Consider the following 23,698-nt stretch of genomic DNA (forward strand, 5'->3'; position numbering starts at 1 on the left):
AAGGATAGAATATAAAAATAGGGAGGTATTGCTTCAGTTGTACAAGGTATTGGTGAGACCGCACCTGGAATACTGCGTACAGTTTTGCTGTCCATACTTAAGAAAGGACATACTTGCTCTCGAGTCAGTACAAAGAAGGTTCACTCGGATAATCCCGGGGATGAGGGGTGGACATATGAGGAGAGGTTGAGTAGATTGGGACTCTACTCATTGGAGTTCAGAAGAATGAAAGGCGATCATATTGAAACATATAAGATTGTGAAGGGGTTGGATCGGGTAGATGCGGGGAAGATGTTCCCGATGATGGGTGAAACTAGAACTAGGGGGCATAGTCTTAGAATAAGGGGCTGCTCTTTCAAAACTGAGATGAGGAGGAACTACTTCACTCAGAGGGTGGTAGGTCCATGGAATATGCTGCCCCAAAAAGCTGTAGAAGCTACATCATTACATAAATTTAATACAGAAATAGACAGTTTCCTAGAAGTAAAGGGATTTAAGGGTTATGGGGAGCGGGCAGGAATTTGGACATGAGTCATAGAGTTACACAGCACAGAAAGAGGCCCTTCGGCCCATCGTGTCTGCGCCATCCATCAAGCCCTGTCCAATCTAATCCCATTTTCCAGCATTTGGTCTATAGCCTTGTATGCAATGGAATTTCAAGTGCTCATCCAAATGCTTCTTGAATGTGGTGAGGGTTCCTGCCTCTACCACCCTTTCAGGCAGTGAGTTCCAGACTCCAACCACCCTCTGGGTGAAAAAGTTCCTCCTCAAATCCCCACTAAACCTCCTGCCCCTTACCTTGAATCTATGCCCCCTTGTTATTGACCCCCCTACTAAGGGGAAAAGTTCCACTTTATCTATCCTATCTATGCCCCTCATCATTTTGTACACCTCAATCAGGTCCCCCCTCAGCCTTCTTTGCTCCAAGGAAAACAACCCCAGCCTGTTTAGCCTTTCTTCGTAGCAGTACCAGGTAACCTCCTGGTGAATCTTCTCTGCACCCTCTCCAAAGCAATCACATCCTTCCTATAGTGAGGCGAGCAGAACTGCACACAGTACTCCAGCTGTGGCCTTACCAACGTTTTGTACAGCTCCATCATAACCTCCCTGCTCTTTTATTCTATGCCTCGGCTAATAAAGGCAAGTATCCCATATGCCTTTATAACCACCTTATCTACCTGATCCGCTGCCTTCAGGGATCTATGTACATGTACACCAAGGTCCCCTGACCCTCTGTGCTTCCTTGGGCCCTACCACTCATTGTGTATTCCCTTGCCTTATTTCTCCGTCCAAAATGCATCACCTCGCACTTTTCAGGGTTAAATTCCATTTGCCACTTTTCCGCCCATCTGACCAACCCGTTTATATCGTCCAGTAGCCTGAGGCTTTCCTGCTCGCAATTTACCACCCCACCAATTTTCGTTTCATCTGCGAACTTACTGATCATACCTTTTACATTCTCATCCAAATCATTTATGTAGATCACAAACAGCAAGGGAACCAGCACCGATCCCTGAGGTACCCCACTGGACACAGGCTTCCAGTCACAAAAGCATCCTTCGACCATCACCCTCTGCCTCCTGCCACTCAGCCAGTTTAGGATCCAACGTGCCAAGGCACCATGGATCCCATGGGCTCTTACCTTCTTGAACAGTCTCCCAGGCGGGACTTTGTCAAAAGCCTTACTGAAGTCCATGTATACCACATCCACAGCATTTCCCTCATCCACACACCTTGTCACCCCCTCGAAAAATTCAATCAGATTGGTCAGACATGATTTACCCTTGACAAAGCCATGCTGACTATCCGCGATTAATCCTTGCCTCTCCAAGTGGAGACTAATTTTGTCCCTCAGAATTTTTTCCAATAATTTCCCTGGTTTATCCCTGCTACCCTTCTTGAATAATGGTACTACGTTAGCTGTTCTCCAGTCCTCTGGTGCATCCCCTGTGGCCAGAGAGGTTCTGAAAATTTGTGTCAGAGCCCCTGCAATCTCCTCCTTTGCCTCACACAGCAGCCTGGGATACATCTCGTCCGGGCCTGGAGATTTATCCACTTTTTGGCCTGCTACAACCGCTAGTACCTCCTCCCTCTCGATGCTAATATGTTCAAATATATCACAGTCCCCTTGCCCGATTTCTTTGTCTACATCGTCTTCCTCCATAGTGAACACAGATGCAAAAAATTCATTTAAAACCCCGCCTACATCATCTGGCTCTACACACAGATTGCCACTTTGGTCCCTAATGGGCCCGACCCTTTCCCTGGTTATCCTCTTGCCCTTAATATACTTATAAAACATCTTAGCGTTTTCCTTTATTTTGCTCGCCAGTGTTATTTCATGGCCCCTCCTCGCTCTCCTAATTTCTTTTTAAGTATGCCCCTGCACTTTTTATACTCCTCCAGGGCTTCCTCCATCTTTAATCTTTTGTAACTGCCAAAAGCCCCCCTTTTTTTCCTAACGCATTTTTGTATATTCCTTGTCATCCAAGGTTCCCTTTGCTTGTTGGTACCACCCTTGACCTTTACAGGAACATGTTGGCGTTGTACTCTCTCTATTTCCCTTCTGAAACTCTCCCACTGCTTTGTAGTGGATTTTCCTATAAGTAGCTGCTCCCAGTCCACTTTGGCCACATCCTGCCTTATCATATTAAAATCGGCCTTGCCCCAATTTAGAACCCTTATTTCCAGGCGGTCTTTGTCTTTTTCCATGACCACCTTAAATCTCACCGAATTATGGTCACTGTCGCCAAAATGCTCTCCGACGGACACTTCCACAACTTGCCCGGCTACATTCCCTAGAATTAGGTCCAGTACCGCCCCCTCTCTTGTAGGACTTTCTACACGCTGGCTCATAAAGCTCTCCTGGATGCACTTTAAGAATTCTGCACCCTCTAAGCCTTTCACACTCTGACTATCCCAATTAATATTGGGGAAGTTGAAATCCCCCACTAATATTACCCTATTATTTTCGCACTGCTCTGAGATTTGCCTACATATCTGTTCCTCTATCTCCCCCTGACTGTTTGGGGCCTATAGTACTCCCAGCAAAGTGCTTGCCCCCTTTTTGTTTTTAAATTCTACCCATATGGCCTCATTAGAGGAACCCGCTAATATATCATCCCTCCTTACAGCAGTAATTGACTCCTTAATTAATATTGCAACACCCCCTCCCCTTTTACACCCCCCTCTGTCTCGCCTGAAGATGCTATACCCCGGAATATTGAGCTGCCAGTCCTGACCCTCCCTCAACCATGTCTCCGTGATAGCAACAATATCGTACTCCCATGTGTTCAACAACAACTTCAGTTCATCCACCTCATTTGCAAGACTCCTTGCATTAAAATAAATGCTTTCCAGCCTTGACATATTCCCTTTTGCCTTCAATATTTGCTCTGCCTTCCCAGCTGACTTGTTTTTTCCTCCGTATTTGGCTGTAATTCACCCCCTACTATAGCTCCACTCTGTATTCCATCCCCCTGCCAAGTTAGTTTAGTATCGGATCGGCCTTGGCCCTGTGGGTAGCGGAGCGGGACCAGGGGCCGTTTAGCCTGATCCTGCTTCTATTTCATGTGTCTAATTCTGTTAGATTCAGGAGATGGTTCTGTGATAGTGGATTGGTGGTTAGGATCAGATCAGCCATGATCTTATTGAATGGCGGAGCAGGCTCGAGGGGCCAATTGGCCTACTCCTGCTCCTATTTCTTATGTTCTTATGTTCTTAAAACTATGTTTAAGTGGATGGACACACAGCAGGAAATACAATGCAGCCGCAGATTTATTCTGCAAACACTTTCTGTGATGCGCACGCGGCCGTATAAAGGGAAAAAGCAGCACACGAGAGAAAAGGTGATTTAAATCCAGTTCGTAGTGTCGAATTGCCTCAATTTGGCCGAATGCCATATGAAGCAGCAATTTGAATTAGACATTGCACTTCGTTTCAGTCTCAAAACGTTAAACGGTCACACACTGCAAACCGCACGTAAAAAGAAAAGCACAAGGCCCATGCGAGGCACTAAACCGCATTCAAACACAGGAACCAAATCAGCTCGGATCAAAGATTTTGTGATTAGAAATTCATACCGCTAGCATGTGGCTGAAAACAAGAGATTGCAGGGGCTGCTCGCTTTTCGGCCGCGGCGCCAGCGACAGAAACAGGTCATCTACTCACAACCGAGTCCTCTCCAATGTACTGGAGCTGCTTGTGACGGAGCAGCTCAATCCGCAGGCCCTGATTGGACACATTCAAATGGGAGCGTTCTCGCACCGCTGTATGTGATTGAATGGTTGTTGACTCGTGATCAGGATGCGGGGCGATGCACGGAAGCTGAAATTGTCTCGCAATTGTTATTGTTTCAAGCTTTCCGTTCTAATCCATGTCAGTGTAAAACTGTGGAAAGTGCAGAAAAGGGTTTTCAGAATGGATTTTCTGCTGTGGCCGATTTTCCAGCTGGATTTTCATGGCAAGAAGCTACACTTGGAATATTGGTAAAAGGGAATTAGAATGTCCAGGCTGCCTGGCAGAAGACTGAACGCTGAAGCGATTGTTCCCATTGGAAGCAGGAAGGCAGCAGCAGTATGCGCACCGCTGTTCATTTCAAGGAATCAAAGTCTCCATTTTGATACAATAGATAAGTTTGCAAACATTGGCCCAGTAATTCCTGTCACAACGCGTGAGTACGGACAGGGTACTCACACGTGTGCCAGGAGGAAATGCCGGTTTTCAGCTTGCACAGCGCATGCGCTGAAAACTGGCATTTCCTGTCCTCTGACCCAAGGGGTTAAGAGGCTGAACGCATGCGCGGTATTGGGCAGCGCGTGCGACTTGGATTTCCTGTATTTTTACAGATTTGCGCATGTGTAAAGGGCTTCGGTTTTTACGCATTGAAAAACCACACGTAAGTACTTAGCTTTACAGGTAAGTGGTCTTTTAGTACAATTTAGAATTATTTTTCCCACAGGTTTATTATTTTTAAAGAATCTACAGTAAGGTAAGTTTAGTTTTAGACCCTATTTTTAAAAAAATTATTTTTTTCAAAAATTTGATTAATTGCTTAAAATAGTTTTTTAAAGTTATTCATAGTTAATTTAATTATTGGGACGCTTTTTAAAATTTTATTTAAAGTTTAAGTAGTGTTTTGGGGTGACGTACTTGTCATTGGTTTGACAGTCTTTACTATCAAACTTATGAATGAAGTTTCCCCTCCCCTGATTGGCTGAACAGTGCGCACCTGTTCCCAGCCGGCACATCGCACTAACTACGCCGCTGGGTCAGGTTAGCACAGCGCGCCAACATCAGAACCTGGCCTGTGACAGGAAATCCACTGCGGGCCAGGTTTCAGATGTCGGCGCGTCGGGTAAGTGCACATCGGGGGCTTGCACGCGCGGCAAGCCCCCGACACCAAGTTCTGGGCCATTAAAAGGCACTGACGTCCCGGGGTTGGCTTGAACCACTAATTTTTCAGTTAACAGCCGAACACGCTGGCACACTGCAACACAGAGACAGTCGATTAAAATGGTTTGCAATTGGAATTATTCCACCGGAACCCAAGGGATTATGTACGAGAGTGTTCACACCATAGGCACCGATTTTGCAGCAAATGAGAAGCTGCGTGCGGCCAAACGATTGTCGGGGTAGTGGTGCCCGAGTGGTTAAGACGATAAACTGCAAATGTATTGCCGTTACCCCGCGCTAGTTCGAATCTTGCTGACTACAGACATGAGGACCACGTCCCAAATGATCCGTTTTTACTTCATTTAAACTGCTGCCTTTTGTTTCCTGTGCCAAGATTTATTCAAAGCTACAATCAAACAACGATTCAAGCAGAAAGTAAAACAAGCACTTCACCCATTATTACATCACGGCACCACGAGAGACTTAAGCCACAGGAGAAATACTATGTTGTTTAATGCTCTTGAAACCGTGAAAGCAATTTTAACCGCAGAAAATATATATTTTGCAACCCATTGAAGAAAATGCACATCATCCGTGCAGCCATTTTGCAGTTTATGCTGCTTCCTACTGCGATGCTTATTTAATGAAGTAAGCCAGACGATCCACATTTCTTAACCCAGCCAGCCAAGATCGGTACATGAGAACATAAGAAGTACGAGTAGGAATTGGCCATGCAGCAGACTGTCAGGGAAGCTTCAAGAATCTTCCTGTCAGCAAGCAGAGCAACGCATCTATCCTCCGTGCTGCTTTGAACTTCAGATCACTTTCACGCCAGGCAAACTTTACGTACAAGGTGACATCTTTTAGGCGAGAACACAAACGCCATGTTCGCGAACCACAGCACCAAGTGCGGGTAGGCTTCCATTTGACATCTATTGCCTTCTGTGCTTTTCTCTGAGACAGAGAAACACAGTCAGAGAGAAGCCGTTGGGAAGTGGCAAGTGACATTCCTGCCACACAAGTGCCAGGCATTGACTATCTCCAGCAAGCGAGAGTCTAACTATCGCCTCTTGATATTCAATGGCATTACCATTACTGAACCTCCAACCATCAGCATTCCAACAAGGCAATGCACCTTTAACAGATCCAGCTGGTTCAGTCGGTAATGCAGTGCGATTCTTAATTTCAGTGACGTGGTTTGAGATTTATGATTGTTTATAAACATTTATGTTGCTTACACGGGAAAGCAACATTAATTAACTGATAAACTTCTTTTGCAGGATGAAGGTAATGCTAACTGAGGGAGAGTCACTACTTCAATAATCTGTTAACTGTTAAACCATATCCCATTTTATACACTGAATTTAGAATCATAGAATCATAGAATTGTTACAGCACAGAAAGAGGCCATCCGGTCCATCGAGCACATGCCTGCTCTCTGCAGGAACACTTCAGCTAGTCCCACTCCCCCGCCCTCAGGTACTTATCCAATTCCCTTTCGAAAGCCACGATTCAATCTGCGCCCACCACTTTGTCAGGCAGTGCATTCCAGATCCTAACCACTTGCTGCATAACGTTTTGTTCCTCATGTTGCCTTTGGACCTTCCGCCAATCAGCTTAAATCTGTGTCCTCTGGTTCTCCACCCTTCCGCAAATGTCATCAGATTCTCCCTGTCTACTCTGTCCAGATCCCTCATGATTTCGAAGACCTCTTTAGCTCTCCTCGCAATCTTCTCTGCTCCAAGGTGAACAACTCCAGCTTTTCCAGTATATCCCCAAAACTGAAGTCCGTCATCCCTAGAAGCATTCTTGTAAATCTCCCCAGCACACTCTCTAACGCCTTCTCATCCTTCCTAAAATCTTGTGCCCAGAATCATCCATCTGAGGCCTAACCAGTGATGTATAAAGGCTCAGCATTACCTCCTTGCTGTTATACTCTATGCCTCTATTAATAAAACCAAGGAACCCATATGATTTTTCTCAGCCTTCTCAACTTGTCCCACCACCTTCAAAGATAGATAAACACACCCCGAGGTCTCACTGTTCCTGCACCGCTATTAAAATTGTAGCATTTAGTTTATGTTGCCTCACCTCATTCTTCCTACCAAAATGGATCACTTCACACATTTCTGTGTAAAATTACACCTGCTATGTCTCTGACCATTTCACCACGCTGTATATGTCCACATGAAGTCTGTTATGTTCCGTCTCATTGTTTACCACATTTCTGAGTTTCCTTTCATATGCAGTGCTTGAATATATGCCCAGTATACCAAATCCAGGTCATTAATATATATAAAAAGAGCAGTGGTCCTAATACCGATCCCTGCGGAACACCACTCTATGCTTCCCTCCAAGCTGAAGTAAAACCGTTCACCACTATTTGCAACTGACACATGTGCAAAGCATTGTATTCATTCTATTAACACAAACTTTATATATAAAAACCACACCCATATACACAGCAAACAAACGTGCCTTTATATATAGCCTTTACAGTGGTAAAACGTCGCAAGGCGCTTCACAGGAGCGGCTATCAGACAGAATTTGACACCGAGCCACATAAGTAGATATTAGGGCAGATGACCAAAAGCTTGGTCAAAGTGATAGATTTAAAGGAGCCTTTTAAAGGAGGAACGAGAGGTGGAGAGGTTTAGTGAGGTAATTCCAGAGTTTAGTGCTTGACTCCCACACCCACAGTATGGACTTCTTTTCAGTTCTGAATATAGTCCAAACGCTGCAAGTTTAATTGTTTTTCAGAAGCTACTCGACCTGTTGTGTATTTTCAGCAGTTTCCCAGTTTATTTCCCTGTGATGTGATGATTGTGAGGGCTCGGAGCGTGTAATTGGATTGGCTGCGTCATTTCCTTATACACCTTGGGATTCAGGAGAACCTGGCTCATGGTTTGCAGAACAAGTTAAACCGCTGGGGCAGAGCCAATAGGCGCCTGGCTGCAATCTACGACAAGGACGTGCCAATTTGTCTGTCCCCGGGAGCTCAGTCAGTAACGATGAGACTCTTATTCTCAGGGTGGTGGGTTCGAGTCCTAAGTTGGGTGAGTGCTCTTTGTTCAATTTTTATGTTGCTTTAATGGAAACGCATCATTAATTAACAGATAATTTTCTTTTGCACAATGAAATAAGTGATATATGAGAGAGAGTCGATACTTCAATACAAAAGCAAAATATTCCCCGCTTCTACATTGGTTGAGGCCCAACCAGTCCCCATCAACCACCACCGTCCTTCGCCTGGCTGAACTTGTTCTCACATTGAACAACTTCTCCTTTGACTCGACTCACTTCCTCCAAATTAAACGTGTTGCTATGGGAACCCGCATGGGCCCAAGTTATGCCTGCCTTTTCGTGGGATATGTGGCACATTCTTTGTTCCAGTCCTAATCAGGTCCCCAACCTCACCTCTTTTTCCGGTATATTGATGACTGTATCATTGCCGTTTCCTGATCTCGCCCTGAACTAAAACATTTCATTCATTTGCTTCCAATTTCTACCCTTCCCTCACCTTCACATGGTCCATCTCTGACTCTTCTCTTCCCTTCCTCGACTTCTCTGTCTCCATCTCTGGTGAAAGGATATTGACAAACATTCACTATAAGCCGCTGGTGGGGTGGGGAGGAGCTGAGGATATTAGGTGGGGTGGGGGGGAGCTGAGGATATTAGGTGGGGTGTGGAGGTGCTGAGGATATTAGGTGGGGTGGGGAGGAGCTGAGGATATTAGGTGGGTTGGGGAGGAGCTGAGGATATTAGGTGTGGTGGGGAGGCGCTGAGGTTATTAGGTGTGGTGGGGAGGAGCTTCGGGTGTTCGATTAATAAATAAATATCGAAAGTCACAAATTGAGGCTGAAGCAAACAGGAGAGCAGTTCTGTTATTTGAAATAAATAATATCTTCACTGACTTCTTCGAAATGCACGGGTACAAAGTGACAAGCCAGCAGTTTACTCTGCAATAAATCCACAGATCTTCTGATAAAATTCCAAAACCACGCACAGTTTTAGTTGGCTGCCTTTAGTATTTATTTTTGTTTTTTATTCAATACACTGATGCGTTGCTTCAAATATTGAAGATACATTTCTCTACATGACATCTCACAATGGACATTAGAAAACAGACAGACTGTGCAGTTAAGTGGGAAGTGAACTTTAAAATAAATGACAGTGAGGCGATGCACTTTGGTAGGAAAATATAAGCATCATGAGGGTAGTGCGGTTGATGTTGTGCATATGGACTTTCAAAAGGCGTTTGACAAATACCACGTGACATACCTGGTCATAAAATTGTCGTCCATGGGATTATTGGGACAGGGTAGCATGGATACCAAATTGGCTAAGTGTCAGAAAGCAGAGATTAGTGGTGACGGGTTGTTTTTCAGAATTGGCGGAGGTATACAGAGGTGTTCCCCAAGGGTTGCTATTAGGACCAGTGCTCTTTTTCAAATATTTTAGTGAAGTAGATTTGGATAAACAGGGCATCGAAACTCGGAAATATAGCACACAATGAAGAGAATAGTAACAGATTTCAAGAGGACGTAGACTGACTGGTCAGCAAGAGAACATACGAAATAGGAGCAGGAGTAGGCCATTCGGCCCTTTGATCCTGCTCCACCATTCAATATGATCATGGTTGAACTTCAGTTAAAGGCCCATTCATGTAACACCTTTTAACTGACCCTCATTCCAGCATTAAAAATTATGTCCTTAATCAGTTTACTGGCATATTTTGCAGTAACAGAATAAAATATAATTGGAGTCGTAAGCAAGACTCTAAATGCCTAGAAAATTTGGCTGGGTCTTGAACCTTATAAACTGTTCCTCAGGCTGGAGGTTTTGAGAGCTTCAGATACGTCCCTGACATGATACTGCAATTCACTCATGGTGTTTCTTTCCTAATCCAATTCCTTTGCTTACAGCATAACCATAACTCTGATTCAATTAGGCAGACACTTGGCAGAATCTATTTAACACAGAGAACTGTGAAGTGAAAAATTAGAAGAGGCAATGGTACAATTTTAAAGGGAGTGGAGGAACAGAGGGACCCAGGCATGTATGTACCCTAAACTTTGAAGGCGGCCGGACAATTGGAGAAGTATGTTGGTAAAGCATACGGGATCCTTCGCTTTATTAATAAGTAGTAGCGTACAAAAGCACGAATTTTATGCTAAAATTTTAAAAAGCACTGATTAGGCTTCAGCTGGAATATTGTGTCCAATTCTGGGCACCAAACTTTAGGAAAATGTCAAGGCCTTGGAGCGTGTGCAAAAGAGATTTACTAGAATGGTACCAGGGATAAGGGACTTCAGTTATGTAGAGTCTGGAGAGCCGGTGTTTTTCTGATTAGAGCAGAGAAGATTAAGAGGAGATTTGATAGAGGTGTTCAAAAGCCTAAATAGATTAAAATAGAGTAATTAAGGAGCAACTGTTTCCAGTGGCAGTGGGGTCGGTAACCAGAGGATACAGATTTAATGTGATTGGCAAAAGAACCCGAAAAAACATGAGGAAGGTTTTGTTTAACACAGCGAGTTATTGTGATCTGGAATTCGCTGCCTGAAAGGGTGTTGGAAGCAGCTTCAATATTAGCTTTCAAAGGGCATTTGGAAAAAATACTGGAGGTAAAATAAAATACTGGGGAAAGAGCAGAGGAGTGGGATTAATTGGACAGCTCTACCAAAGAGCCAGCACAGGCACGGTGGGCCGAATGGCCTCCTTCTGTGCTGTATCATTCCATGATTCTATAATCACAGATACATTGGAAAATAAGAAGCTGAGCCTGCCAGAAGAGCAAAGGGCTCTAGGGCTACAGGTGAACAAATAATTAAAGCCATATTACTGGACAGCAAAGCAATTAAAATGCTTACAATGAATTGAGGTTTATTTCTAAGACGATAGAATTCAAAAGAAGTGAATTTGGCCAATGGTGGGAAGTGATGTTTCACAAGGATCGGTGCTGGGAGCACTTTTGTTCACCATTTACTTCAACATTTAGGATTCAGGAATCGGAAGTGCAATTTCAAACATTGTGGATGCCACCGAAATTGGGGTTTATATTTAATACAGAGGAGGACTGCGACAAATACAGGAAGGCGTTAATAAACTGGCAGAATGGGCGTGTAACTGGCAAATGAACCTCAATATGGAGAAATGTGAGGTAGTGCATTTTATTAGGAAGAATACGGAGGTCACATACTGCTTGGAAAATAAGTTCTAAACGGGGTTGAGGGACAGTTACATCAATCACTAAAAGTTGCAATGCAGGTTGATAAGGCCATAAAAAGAAAGAAAGCACTGGGGTTCATTTCTAGAGGGGTAGAATTGTAAAGAATAGAAGTTATGTTAAACTTGTATGGAACCTTGGTTAGACCACACTTGTGGTACTGTGAACATGGTCTCCATCTTATAAATTGGTCACAGAGGGACTGGCGAAGGTACAAACAGTATTTACTCGAATGATACCAGATCTGAGAGGTTATACCTGTCAGGAAAGACTGAACATGCTGGGGCTCTTTTCTTTAGGAAAGTGAAGACTGAGCGATAATCAGATAGAGTTCTTTGAGATTATGTAAGGTTTTCATAGAGTAGATTAGAGAAGGTGCTTCCACTTGCAGGACAGACCAGAACTTGGGGTCATAGATTTAAGATAGTCATTAATAAATCTAATAGGGAATTCAGGAGAAACCTTTTTACCAAATGAGTGGTTAGAATGTGGAACTCGCTACCACAAGGAGCAGTAGATGCGAATAGTATAGACACAATTAAAGGGGGAAAGGTTTAGAACGGTATTTTACTGGGTTAGATTAAGGAGGATGGATGGAGGCTCTTGTGGAGCATGGACACCAACATGGACATTTTGAGTCGAATGGCCTGTCTCTGTGCTGTAAATATGTTGTAAATTGTATTAAACATGTATAGGACCCGGGTCAGGTCACACTTAGATAACTGTGCATAGTTATGGTTTCCATAACATAAAAAGGACATCGAAGAACTGGAGAAAGTGCAAAGATACTTACAACAACAACAACTTGAATTTATATAGCGCCTTTCACATAGTAAAATGACCCAAGCGATTCTTGGGAGCGTTATTGAACAAAACCTGACCCTGAGCCACATAAGGAGATATTAGGAATGATGACCAAAAGCTTAGTCAAAGAGGTCAGTTTTAAGCAGCATCTTAAATGAGGCGGGAGATTTGCTGAAGCATAGAGGGTTAGGGAGTGGATTGCTGAGCTTAGGGCCCAGTCAGCTGAAAGCACAGCCGCCAATGGTGGAACGGTTAAAATCGGGGATGTGCAAGAGGCCAGAATAAGATCAGCACAGAGATCTCGGGAGTGCTGAGGGGCTGGTGGGGCTTGCAGAGGTAGGGAGGGCGAGGCCATGTAGGGATATGAAAGCAAGGATGATAATTTTAAAATGGAGGCATTGCCGGAACGGGGGTGACTGTAGGTCAGCTAGCACAGGGGTGGTGGTTTACGGGGCTTTGCTGTGGGCAGGTTATGGGCAGCACAGCTTAGGATGAGCTCAAGTTATGCAGGGTGGGAGATGGGAAGACGGCCAGGAGAGAGTTGTTGTTATCAAGCCTAGAGCTACCAAGGGCAAGGATGATGGTTTGAGCAGCAGATGAGCTGAGGCAGTGGCGGAGTTCGGCGATGTTACCGAGGTGGAAGCAAGACGTCCTGGTGATGGAGTGAATATCTGGTCGGAAGTTCATCCCGTGGTCAAATACGACACCAAGTTTGAAACAGCAAACTGGTGCTAAGGAGAGGGATGGAGTCGGTGGCTTGGCAATGGACTTTGTGAAGGGGGCCAATAGCTTCGGTCTTACAAATATTTAGTTGGATGTCACCAGAACTGAAAGATTGCAGCTAAACTGTTAAACGCAACAGGAAAATAAGGAGCAATTACTTTACTCAGAGAGTGGTTAGAATATGGAACTCTCTACCACAGGAAGCGGGTGAGGAAAATAGATTAGGTTCTTTCAGAATGAAACTAGACGTGTAAATGCTAGAAAGGGGAATAGAAAGATATTCTGAGAGGCTGAGATGAGGTAGATGCAATGTGAGGAGACTGATGTGGCGCATAAACACAAGCATAGACTGATTGGGCCGAATGGCCTGTTTGTGTGCTGCATATTTCATGTAATACAATCCCCTGAACTGCAGCTCAGCACTGTCTGCCTACTTATTGACCAGGCTCTTACTCAGGAAGCTGTGAATGAATTGCTGCCCTCAATAGCTGACGGGACTCTATACAGAAGAGCTCAGACGGAAAGCAGCAAACTTTTGGCCCTGTCCCGAAAGACAATGTGGGAAATATCAGTCAGAAACAGTGCCGAGCCCTGAACACAGTGCTTGCTCCCGTCACTGGCTGTATCTTCAGATCGCCAGTGATTGCTGGTGTAATTTAGTGAATGGCAGTCTGGTGCTGAATATTACATTCTTGGACTGGAAACACTGGGAGCTGCCTCTGGGCTGCGCTCAGTTCTTTCTGATTATTAATAAATTGAATAATTGAGGTAAATGGATATTTCACCGCGCTCTTCATCTGCTCTCTGAACTTGGACTGGGTCACCCCATAAATAAATGTGTTTGTGCAGCAACTTAATTCATCAGCATAAATCCGACTTTTCCAAAGATATATAAAGAGCCTGTGTAATAACGGGGATCTTTTCCGGCAATATTATAATATAAGAAATCTATAACAGTCACCAGCCACAGCAGTATGAAGCTGGCGGATATGGTAAAGAGTAAAATCACAGACTTCCTTCTGCTCTCCATCTCCGGGTCTCTGCCATTCTCTCCCTTGCTCCCTCCCCTCAGTTCCTTACGGACCCGACTGGCCACTAAAATTTGTCTGACTGTCAGAGCGTTGAGCAACAGAATTAAAGCGAATGGGAGCAACGGGGTTAAAACCTTATCAAACCAGCCAAATCCTAGCCACCCGGGCTCAGTATAATAGCCTGGGATTGTGACACAGCCCCAAGGCACATTGTTGATTATCACCGTGGGTTGCTTTACAAAGTAGATGGGAACGTTTTTTAAACATAGCAGAATGCTGGTTGTTGCCAGAACAACAGCCGCAGTTTTCCCGGTGCAATATTTAGTTTTCAGCTTTTGGCAACAAATCGCCACAAATCGATCAAAGGTGAAAGTGACGGTGAACCAGACAGAACAGTCTGTGGCTGCAATGGACAGAGCAAGGATAACACTACACACAGGGGTGATGTGCAGGAAACTCATTGGGAAATAATGCCAATTGATGTTCCTCAGTATGACCTCAGTGGCAACGAGCAGGAGATCCGCCGCTGCCATGGCCACCAGGTAACGAGTTGTGCAGGTGGAGAGCCCGCACTTTCCCCGGGACAGGATCACAATCGCCAGCAAATTCACTGTAAAACACAGAAGGGAAAAGAGACTGGAAATTACTGATCACACATTCCCCGTGTCTGAGCCCAGACAGTAAGGGCTGGATTTTAACACCCCAAAAATCGGCGGCTTGGTGTCGGGTCAGAGGTGAGAATTGAAGAATGTCCTCCCAACCCCAAACCGCCACCAACCCGCCCGCTTCCGAGTTTAACGGAGATGGGACAGAGGACGGCAGTGAACCACTCCCAGGAGGCAGTTTGGCAAGTTGAATATTTTCATGAGGCGGACAGCGTTGGATATTTAGCCTGTCTTACAGGTTTAACTACGGCTGGCCGGCTTCCTGATCCTCGGGATTGATTTCAGCCACCACATCTCACTCTCTACCCATCGTCCGATGCCCCCATGGATAGAATCGCGCAGTCGGGGTTGAACTTCCCCAACACTGGGGATTGGACACCCCACCAGGGATCAGTCAAACCCCCAGGAAGGTCAATCCGCCGGGACCATTCAAACCCCCAGGGCCGGTCAAACCCCCGAGCCAATGATCGGACACACCACGGGATCAGACGCCCCATCCAACCCAATTTCGTCCATCGGACCTACCTGGTCCTGCTGCGGAGTCCCCCCATCCCGTCCGACTGGAGGCCCGACTGTCAATCAGGCTGACTTCCGTGGTGGAGAACCAGTCAACGACAAAGGACGTACGCTGAGGAGTTAAGGCACCCCAACGTCCGTGAATACCTGGACTTCCAGGTATCCAGTGTGATATTCCGCATCCACAACGTACCCCCTGGCCATCTTACATAACCCGCCTCTGTTAATAACCAGTCAGAAGTATATGAGGAAATGCAAAATACTGAGACTGCTGTAAATCTGATAAGAACAAAAGAACATAAGAAATAGGAGCAGGAGTAGGCCATTCGCCCCTTCGAGCCTACTCTGCCATTCAATGATATCATGGCTGATCTTCTGCCTCAATTCCATTCACCGGGATTATCGCCATATCCCTTCATGCCCTTACTAGTCAGCAATCTATCGACTTCTGTTTTGAATATACCCAATGACTGAGCCTCCATAGCCCTCTGGGGTAGAGAATTCCAAAGATTCACCAGCCTCTGTGTGAAGAAATCTCTTCGCATCCTGGCCCTGAATGGCCTACCTTTATCCTGAGGCTGTGGTCCCTGGTTCTAGACTCCCCAGCCAATTGAGGCATTCTCCCAGTAGCCACCCTATCAAGCCCTGTAATAATTTTGTAGGCTTCAATGAGATCCCCTCTCGTTCTTCTGAATTCAAGAGAATACAAGCCTAGTTTATTTAATCTCTTCTCATAGGATGTCCCGCCAGCCCAAGGGGCAATCGCATGAACCTTCGTTGCACTCCCTCTCTGGCAAGTATATCCTTCCTTGCGCAAGGAGACCACAACTGTACAAAGTACTCCAGGTGTGGTCTCACCATGCCCCTATATAATTGGAGTAAGACTTCTTTACTCCTGTACTCAAATCTTCTTGTAATGAAGGCCAGCAGACCATTTGCCTTCATAATGGCTTGCTGCACATGCACATTCACTTTCAGTGACTCATGTAAAAGGAAGCCCAGAGCCATTTGAGCATCTGAATTCCCCAATTGTTCACCATTTAGGAAAAACTCTGCCTTTCTCTTTTATTACCAAAGTGGATAACTTCACATTTATCCACATTATAATCAATCTGCCATGTTCTCGCCTACTAACTGAGCCTGTCGAGATCCCCTTGAAGCCTCTTCACATCCATTTCACAACTGACACTGCCACCTAGCTTGGTGTCATCAGCAAATTTGAAAATGTTACATTTAGTCCCCTTTTCCAAATCATTGACATAGATTGTGAATAGCTGGTGCCCAAGCACAAAACCTTGTGGTACCCCACTAGTCACAGCCTGCCATTCTGAAAAAGACTCATTTATCCTTACAATTTGTTTTCTGTCTGTTAACCAATTCTCAATCCATGGAAGTATATTACCCCCAATTCCATGTGCCCGAATTCTGTTCACCAAACTCTTGTGTGGGACCTTATCGAAGGCCTTTTGAAAATCCAAATACACCACATCTACCAGTTCCCCTTTGTCTACTCCACTAGTTACATTCTCAAAGAAATCCAATAGGTTTGTTAAACAGGATTTCCCTTTCATAAATCCATGTTGTCTCTGCCCACTATTACTATTACGTTGTAAGTGCCCAGTTATTGCATCCTTTATAATAGATTCCAGCATTTTCCCAACTACTGATGTCAGACTAGCAGGTCTGAAGTTCTCCATTTCTCTCTCCATCCTTTCTTAAACAGCGGGGTTACATTTGCTATCCTCCAATCTGCAGGAAACGTTACAGCATATATACAATTTTGGAAGATGACAACCAATGCATCCACTATCCCAATGGCGACCTCTTTCAAAACCCTAGGATGTAGTTAATCCGGCCCTTGAGAATCATCGGCATTTTGGCCCATTAATTTTGTTAGTACTGTTTTTTACTATTAATAATTTCATTAAGTTCCTCATAATCGACACACCCTTGGTTTTCTCGTATTTCTGGGAGGTTTTTGTGTCTTCCTCTGTGAAGAGAAAAAAAAAGTATTTATTTAATTTCTCAGCCATTTCCTCATACCCCATTATAAATTCTCCCGTCTCTGATTGTAAAGGACCTACATTTACCGTCGAATGTCTTTTCCCTTTCACTTACCTATAGAAGCTTTTACAATCCGTTTTTATGTTTTTCGCTGGTTGGTGCTCACAGTCCATTTTCCCTTTCTTTATCAATTTCTGGTTCCCCCTTTGCTGATTTCTATAATGATCCCAATCCTCAGGCTGACCGTTTTTGCTGGAAACTTTATAAGCTTTCTCCTTTGATGTAATACCAACTTTAATTTATTAATAAAGACAATGCTGAAAACACTCAGCAGGTCAGGCAGCATCTGTACAGAGAGAAACAGAGTTAAAATTTCAGGTCGATCACCTTTCATCAGAACTAGAAGATATCAGGTATTAACAGTATTAAAGCAATGAGAGAGTCAGAGAAAAGTGCAGTTGCATAAGGAAAGAACAAAGTCTGTGATTGGCTGGAGGGCAGCTGCGTTTCAATGTCAAAAGTGATGATGGTGCAAGGCGAATGGGAAAATTAAAGAAACAGAAGATAGGACTAGAGGAGGTGTAAATGGTTACAGCAGAATAACAAGGAGGAGGTGCAGCAGGGCACATGTGGCAGATAAGCTTGGGTAGAGCCCAGGAGTTTGGAGCAGCCCGCTGTCTATGTACCGGGATCTCTAGCACAAAGACCCAACCCACACCTCCACGTAATTTGAATTTGAATGATCAGCCATGATCTCATTAAATGGTGGAGCAGGCTCGAGGGGCCGAATGGCCTACTCCTGCACCTATCTTCTATGTTTCTGTGTTCCTATGACAAGTGGAACCATTTCTGGGTTCTAGCTGGGAGGGCAAGTGGTAATGGGAGCAATGCAGGATTGACACGGTCGAGGGCCCTGTCAATCACAATGGAGCTGTATACTCGGATGAGGAAATATGATGACATTTCGGAACCACTGGTGCAGAAGGTGGCATCGTCAGAACATATGCAACTTTGAGAATAGAATAGATCCCGTCCAGGAAGCCGGGTTGGAGGAAGTCTACTATAGATTCCTGTGGGAGTTGATTGGATTATAGTAGATATTTGTGGACGGCCTAGCAGCTGAAATGGAGATGTACAAGTCGAGGAAGAGAAAGGAAGACCACTGTGGTTCACCATTTACATGTTATTCCTGTATTTAAAATGTAAGATAGAACAATTCCAAGGATCTACAGACCAGTTAGCATAACATCGATGGTAGAAAAGATCATGGAATGCTTACTCAAAGATGGATCAGAAAACCATCTAAAAGCACAAAATATAATAACGAATAGTCAGCAGGTATTCCAAAAGGGAATCATAGAATGGTTACTGCACAGAAGAAGATCATTCGGCCCGATGAGCCCGTGCTCACTCTCTGCACATGCACTTCAGCTAATTCTCTGCCCTTTCGCCGTAAGGCTGCAAACTTTTCCTTCACGTAATTATCCCATTCCATTTTGAAAGCCACGATTGAATCTGCCTCCACTACACTTTCAGACAGTGCATTCCAGATCATAACCACACGCTGCCTTAAAAAGCTTTTCCTCATGTCGCCTTTGCATCTTCAGCACATCACCTAAAACCTGTGTCTTCTGGTTCTCGACCGTTTCACCAATGGGAACAGCTTCTCTCTATCTACTCTGGCTACTCTGTTTAGACCCCTCTTGATTTTGATCACCTCTATCAAATCTCCTCTCAACCTTCTCTGCTCTAGTGAGAACCAGGACAGCTTCTCTAGTATATCTACATAACTGAAGTCCCTCATCCCTGGAACCATTCTTGTAAATATTTTCTGCACCCTCTCTGAAGCCTTCATGCCCCTTCCTAAAATGCTGTGCCCAGAATTGAACACAATACTCCACTTGTGGCAGTACCAATGTTTTATAAATGTTTATCATAACTTCCTTGCTATTTCACTCTACGCCTCTATTTATAAAGCTCAGATTCCAGTAAGCATTTTTAACTGCTTTCTCAAACTGCACTGCCACCTTCAACGATTGTTGTACAACTAACTCCAGGTCCCTCTGTTCTTGCACCTCCGTTGGAATGTCAAGCTTGAGTAACCTTAGTGAATTATTTGAATAAGTACCAGAAAGAGTAGATTAGGGTAATGCAGTAGATGTAATATACTTTGATATTTAAAAGCCATTCGATAAGGTACCACATAGCAGACTGAATCACAGAGCAAGTGGAGATAGGGGACAATCAGCAGAATGGATAGCAAGATGGCTGCAATAACAGAAAATAGGGACTAGTGGATAAAGCTATTTCTCAGATAAGTGGATGGTGAGAAGTGATGTTACATAAGGATCGGCGTTGTGACCACTGTTGTTCAACATTTACATAAACGATATTGATTCGGGAAGCAGAAGCACAATTTCAAAATTTGCACACCAATCCAAATTGAGAGTACAGTTAATACAGAGGAAGAATGTCACACAATACCTGAGGACATTATTAAACTTGCAGAAAGGGCGTTCAAGTGGAAAATTAATTTCAATATACTAAGTGAGAGGTACTGCATTTTGGTAAGAAGAAGAATGTTCCCAAATACTTTTGGAAAATTAGTGTGGGAATGTGGTAGAGGAGTACCGATTATCAAATCATTTCAGGTAGCAACGTATGTTAACAAGGCCATAAACATGCAACAAAGCACTGGGGTTCATTTCGAGAAGAATAGAATCGTAAAGCAAAGCAAATAAATTAAACTTATGTAGAACCTTGGTTATATCACACTGAGCGTACTGTGTGCAGTTCTGATCGCCATATTGCATAAAGGATATTAAGGCTCAGGAGAAAGTCCAATTTTTTTACAAGTTTGGTACCAGAGCTGAGACATTATAACCATCTGGAAAGATTGAACAGGCTGTGGCTCCTTTCTTTACAAAAGTGAAGGGTAAGGGGTGTCCTAATAGAGTTCTTTAAATTTTGATGTGGTAACATAGGGTAGATGTTTATACTTGTGACATGGGTGCAAAATTGGAGATTACCGATGCAAGATAGTCACTAATAAATCTAATACGGAATTGAGGAGAAATGTATTTACTCAGAGAGTGGTTAGAATGTGGAACTCGCTACAACTTGGAGTACTTGAGGCGAATAGCAGAGATTGATTTAAGGAGAAGCGAGAGAAGTACACGAGGTAGAAATCAGTGGAAGGTTACGCTGATAGGGTGAGATGAAGAGGGGTGGGAGGAGGCTCCTGTGGAGCATAAACACTGGCATAACCTAATAGGGCCGAATGGCCTGTTTTGTGCTGTAAATTCGAAGGAGATCTCCGTAACTTGTGTACAAATTAAGCACATTCGTCAGTTCATTTAATCATTGCGGATATTTAGGTGCGTTATTTATTGAAGCATTGCCGTATTTATTGCATTATTATAAATGTATTACTGCTATTATTTACTGCCCCGGGACTGATCTCTGTATTATGAAAACCTGATATGCATGTTCTTCAGTTATATGTGTCTCTCCTCACAGGGACTCACCTCACTGAGCTGAGACCAGAGATCGTTGCAGGTTACCTGTGTAGATACTCTGAATCAGAGATAAGTATTGGTTTGTCAAACCTTAATCAGTTACAGAAGTGGAACAATCAATAATCACAGCCCAATATTCATCCTGTCTAACGGTAACATAATGAAATTCAGCACTCATGACCCACAGATTCTCAGGACTGCCTTGGGGAAGGGGATTAATCAACACCAAAACAATTAAAGTGTTTACAATAATTATACATAGAGTAAGAATAAGTAATTATACAGAGTATTTGAATACTGTAACACTGCGATCCTGCTGTTTACCTGTCAATAATTAGTTAACATCTGCTTCTGTAGGTGCAGTTCAATGGGAAACAAAGCATTGTCAAAACATTTTCACCTTATATATGAGCATAAGCACATAAGAAATAGGAGCAGGATTAGGCCATACAGCCCCTCGAACCAGCTCAGCAATTCAATAAGATCATGGCTGATCATTGACCTCAATAGCCCTTTCCTGCTCGATGTCCATATCCCTTGATTCCCCTAGAGTCCAAAAATCGATCTATCTCAGTTTTGAATATACTCAAAGGCTCAGCATTCACAGGCCTCTGGGGCAGAGAATTCCAAAGATTCACAACCCTCTGAGTGAAGGATATCCTTCTTATCTCAGTCTCACATGGCCTACCCCTCATCCTGAGACAATGTCCACTAGTTCTAGATACTCCAGCCAGGGGAAACAGCCTCTCAGCATCTAACCCTGGCAATCCCCTTCATAATCTTGTATGTTTCTATGAGATCACCTCTCATTATTCCAAACTGCAGAGAATAAAGGCCCATTCTACACAATCTCTCATCATAGGTCTCCCCTCTCATCCCAGGAATCAATCTCGTCAACCTTCGCTGTAGCACCTCATATGCTTATAACCAAACGTCTTCAACTAACAGCAAAACTCTTCCGCTTTGCCATTGATTACATTCGGAAAACACGAATGCAGCTCCATGAAGGGGAGAGATTAGTTATCTACGACAATAATTTCAAATTGGAACGGCCTTGTTCCACTCGATTTAGTGACCCACACAAAGTACATTTCTACAGTGACAGATACTCCTAGTAATGAATGATCATTGGGGTCATGTGTTCCACTCTCGTTGGTGACCCACACTCAGGACAGTTCTACAATGACAGATACTCCAAGTAATACATGGCCACTGGGGTCAGGTGTTCCACTCCGGTTAGTGACCCACACTCAGCACAGCACTACAGTGAAAGATACTCCCAGTAATACATGGCCACTGGCGTCAGGTGTTCCACTCTCGTTGGTGACCACACTCAGGACAGTTCTACAGTGACATACACTCCCAGTAATACATGGTCACTGGGATGAGGTGTTACACTCCAGTTATTGACCTACACTCAGTCGTTCTACAGTGGCAGATAATCCCAGTAACACATGGCCAGTGGGGTCAGGTGTTACACTCCAGTTAGTGACCCACAATCATTAGTTCTACAGTGACAGTCCCTTCCACTAATACCTTCTCTCAAGAGTTGCTTAAACTGGGGTATGATTCAACAGTACACAATATTACACTAAAGGCAAGAACTTCATACGGCGAACCCGTGAGTTACGAACAGAGTTTACTTTCAGTTGAGGTAATGGAATAAATTCTCAGATAATTCAGGACATTTAACTAAACGAAATGTTATCTCTGATCGGATATCTGTATAACGGTGTCTACTAGATCAGGATGTAACATTATCAGTCAAAAAGCAAAATCAAAGACGAGCTCACACACAGATTTACACAACTTCAATGGATATTGTCACCTACCAGGAACACCAATGACAGCAATGATCACGTAGCATACTTTCTGTACACTGAGATATGTGCCAATCGTTTTCTGTGTGAAGCAATGTGTCCCTTCGTGCTGCAGGCAATCTCCCAGAATTAAATTCTGAGGCAGTACATCCACAGATCATTTCATTTATACCTTGCGGGATCTCCACGGGGACATTGAGGTTGCAACATCACTGAAAATATTATTTTAAAAAAACATTTGAACAAACAGATAATGACAGCCGAGATAATTCTCTGTTGTGATGGAGTAAATTTAGTGCTGAGATTGAAATTGAAAGCTCCAAAGACCGGAGAATTCTGATCACATGAATTAACTAATGAACATTGCCAGCTGTATTCTCCCAGCAATGGGGTTGTTGTTGCAAACACCACCAGGCCCATCTCTAGTCGTCATATTTTTTCGGTCATGTCCTTCACGCTGCTGTGGCCATTCAGTAATTCAATTCCAAATGTTAGAGTGTCCTCTCAGGTCTGCTCTGCTCCACTCTAGGATGGGGCTCGCTGCCTTAACTATTGGCAGTTACTTAAACAATTACAGTGGGGAATTTGTGTCGATGTATCCTTAATCTAATGCAGCCCCTCAAACTAATACAGCCCATCGAACTAATACAGCACCTCAATCTAATTCAGCCCCTCAAACTAATACAACTCCTGAAACGAATTCTGCCCCTCAAATTAATACAGCCCCTTAATCTAATACAGTACCTCAAACTAATGAATCCCCTCAAACTGATACAGGCCCGCAAATTATGACAGCCCCTCAAACTAATACAGCCACTCAAACTAATACAGCCCCTCAAACTAATACAGCCCCCCAATCTAATACAGCACATCAATAAAATACAACACCTCAAACTAATTCAGCCCCTCAAGCTAATATAGTGCCTCAAGATAATATAGAACCCGCAAACGAAAACAGCCCCTCAATCTAATACAGTGCCTCAAACTAATACAACCC

Source organism: Somniosus microcephalus, unplaced genomic scaffold (genome assembly GCF_052327205.1).
Source record: "Somniosus microcephalus isolate GS21.2 unplaced genomic scaffold, FLI_Smic_1.0 unresolved_chr5, whole genome shotgun sequence".
Taxonomy (NCBI): Eukaryota; Metazoa; Chordata; class Chondrichthyes; order Squaliformes; family Somniosidae; genus Somniosus; species Somniosus microcephalus.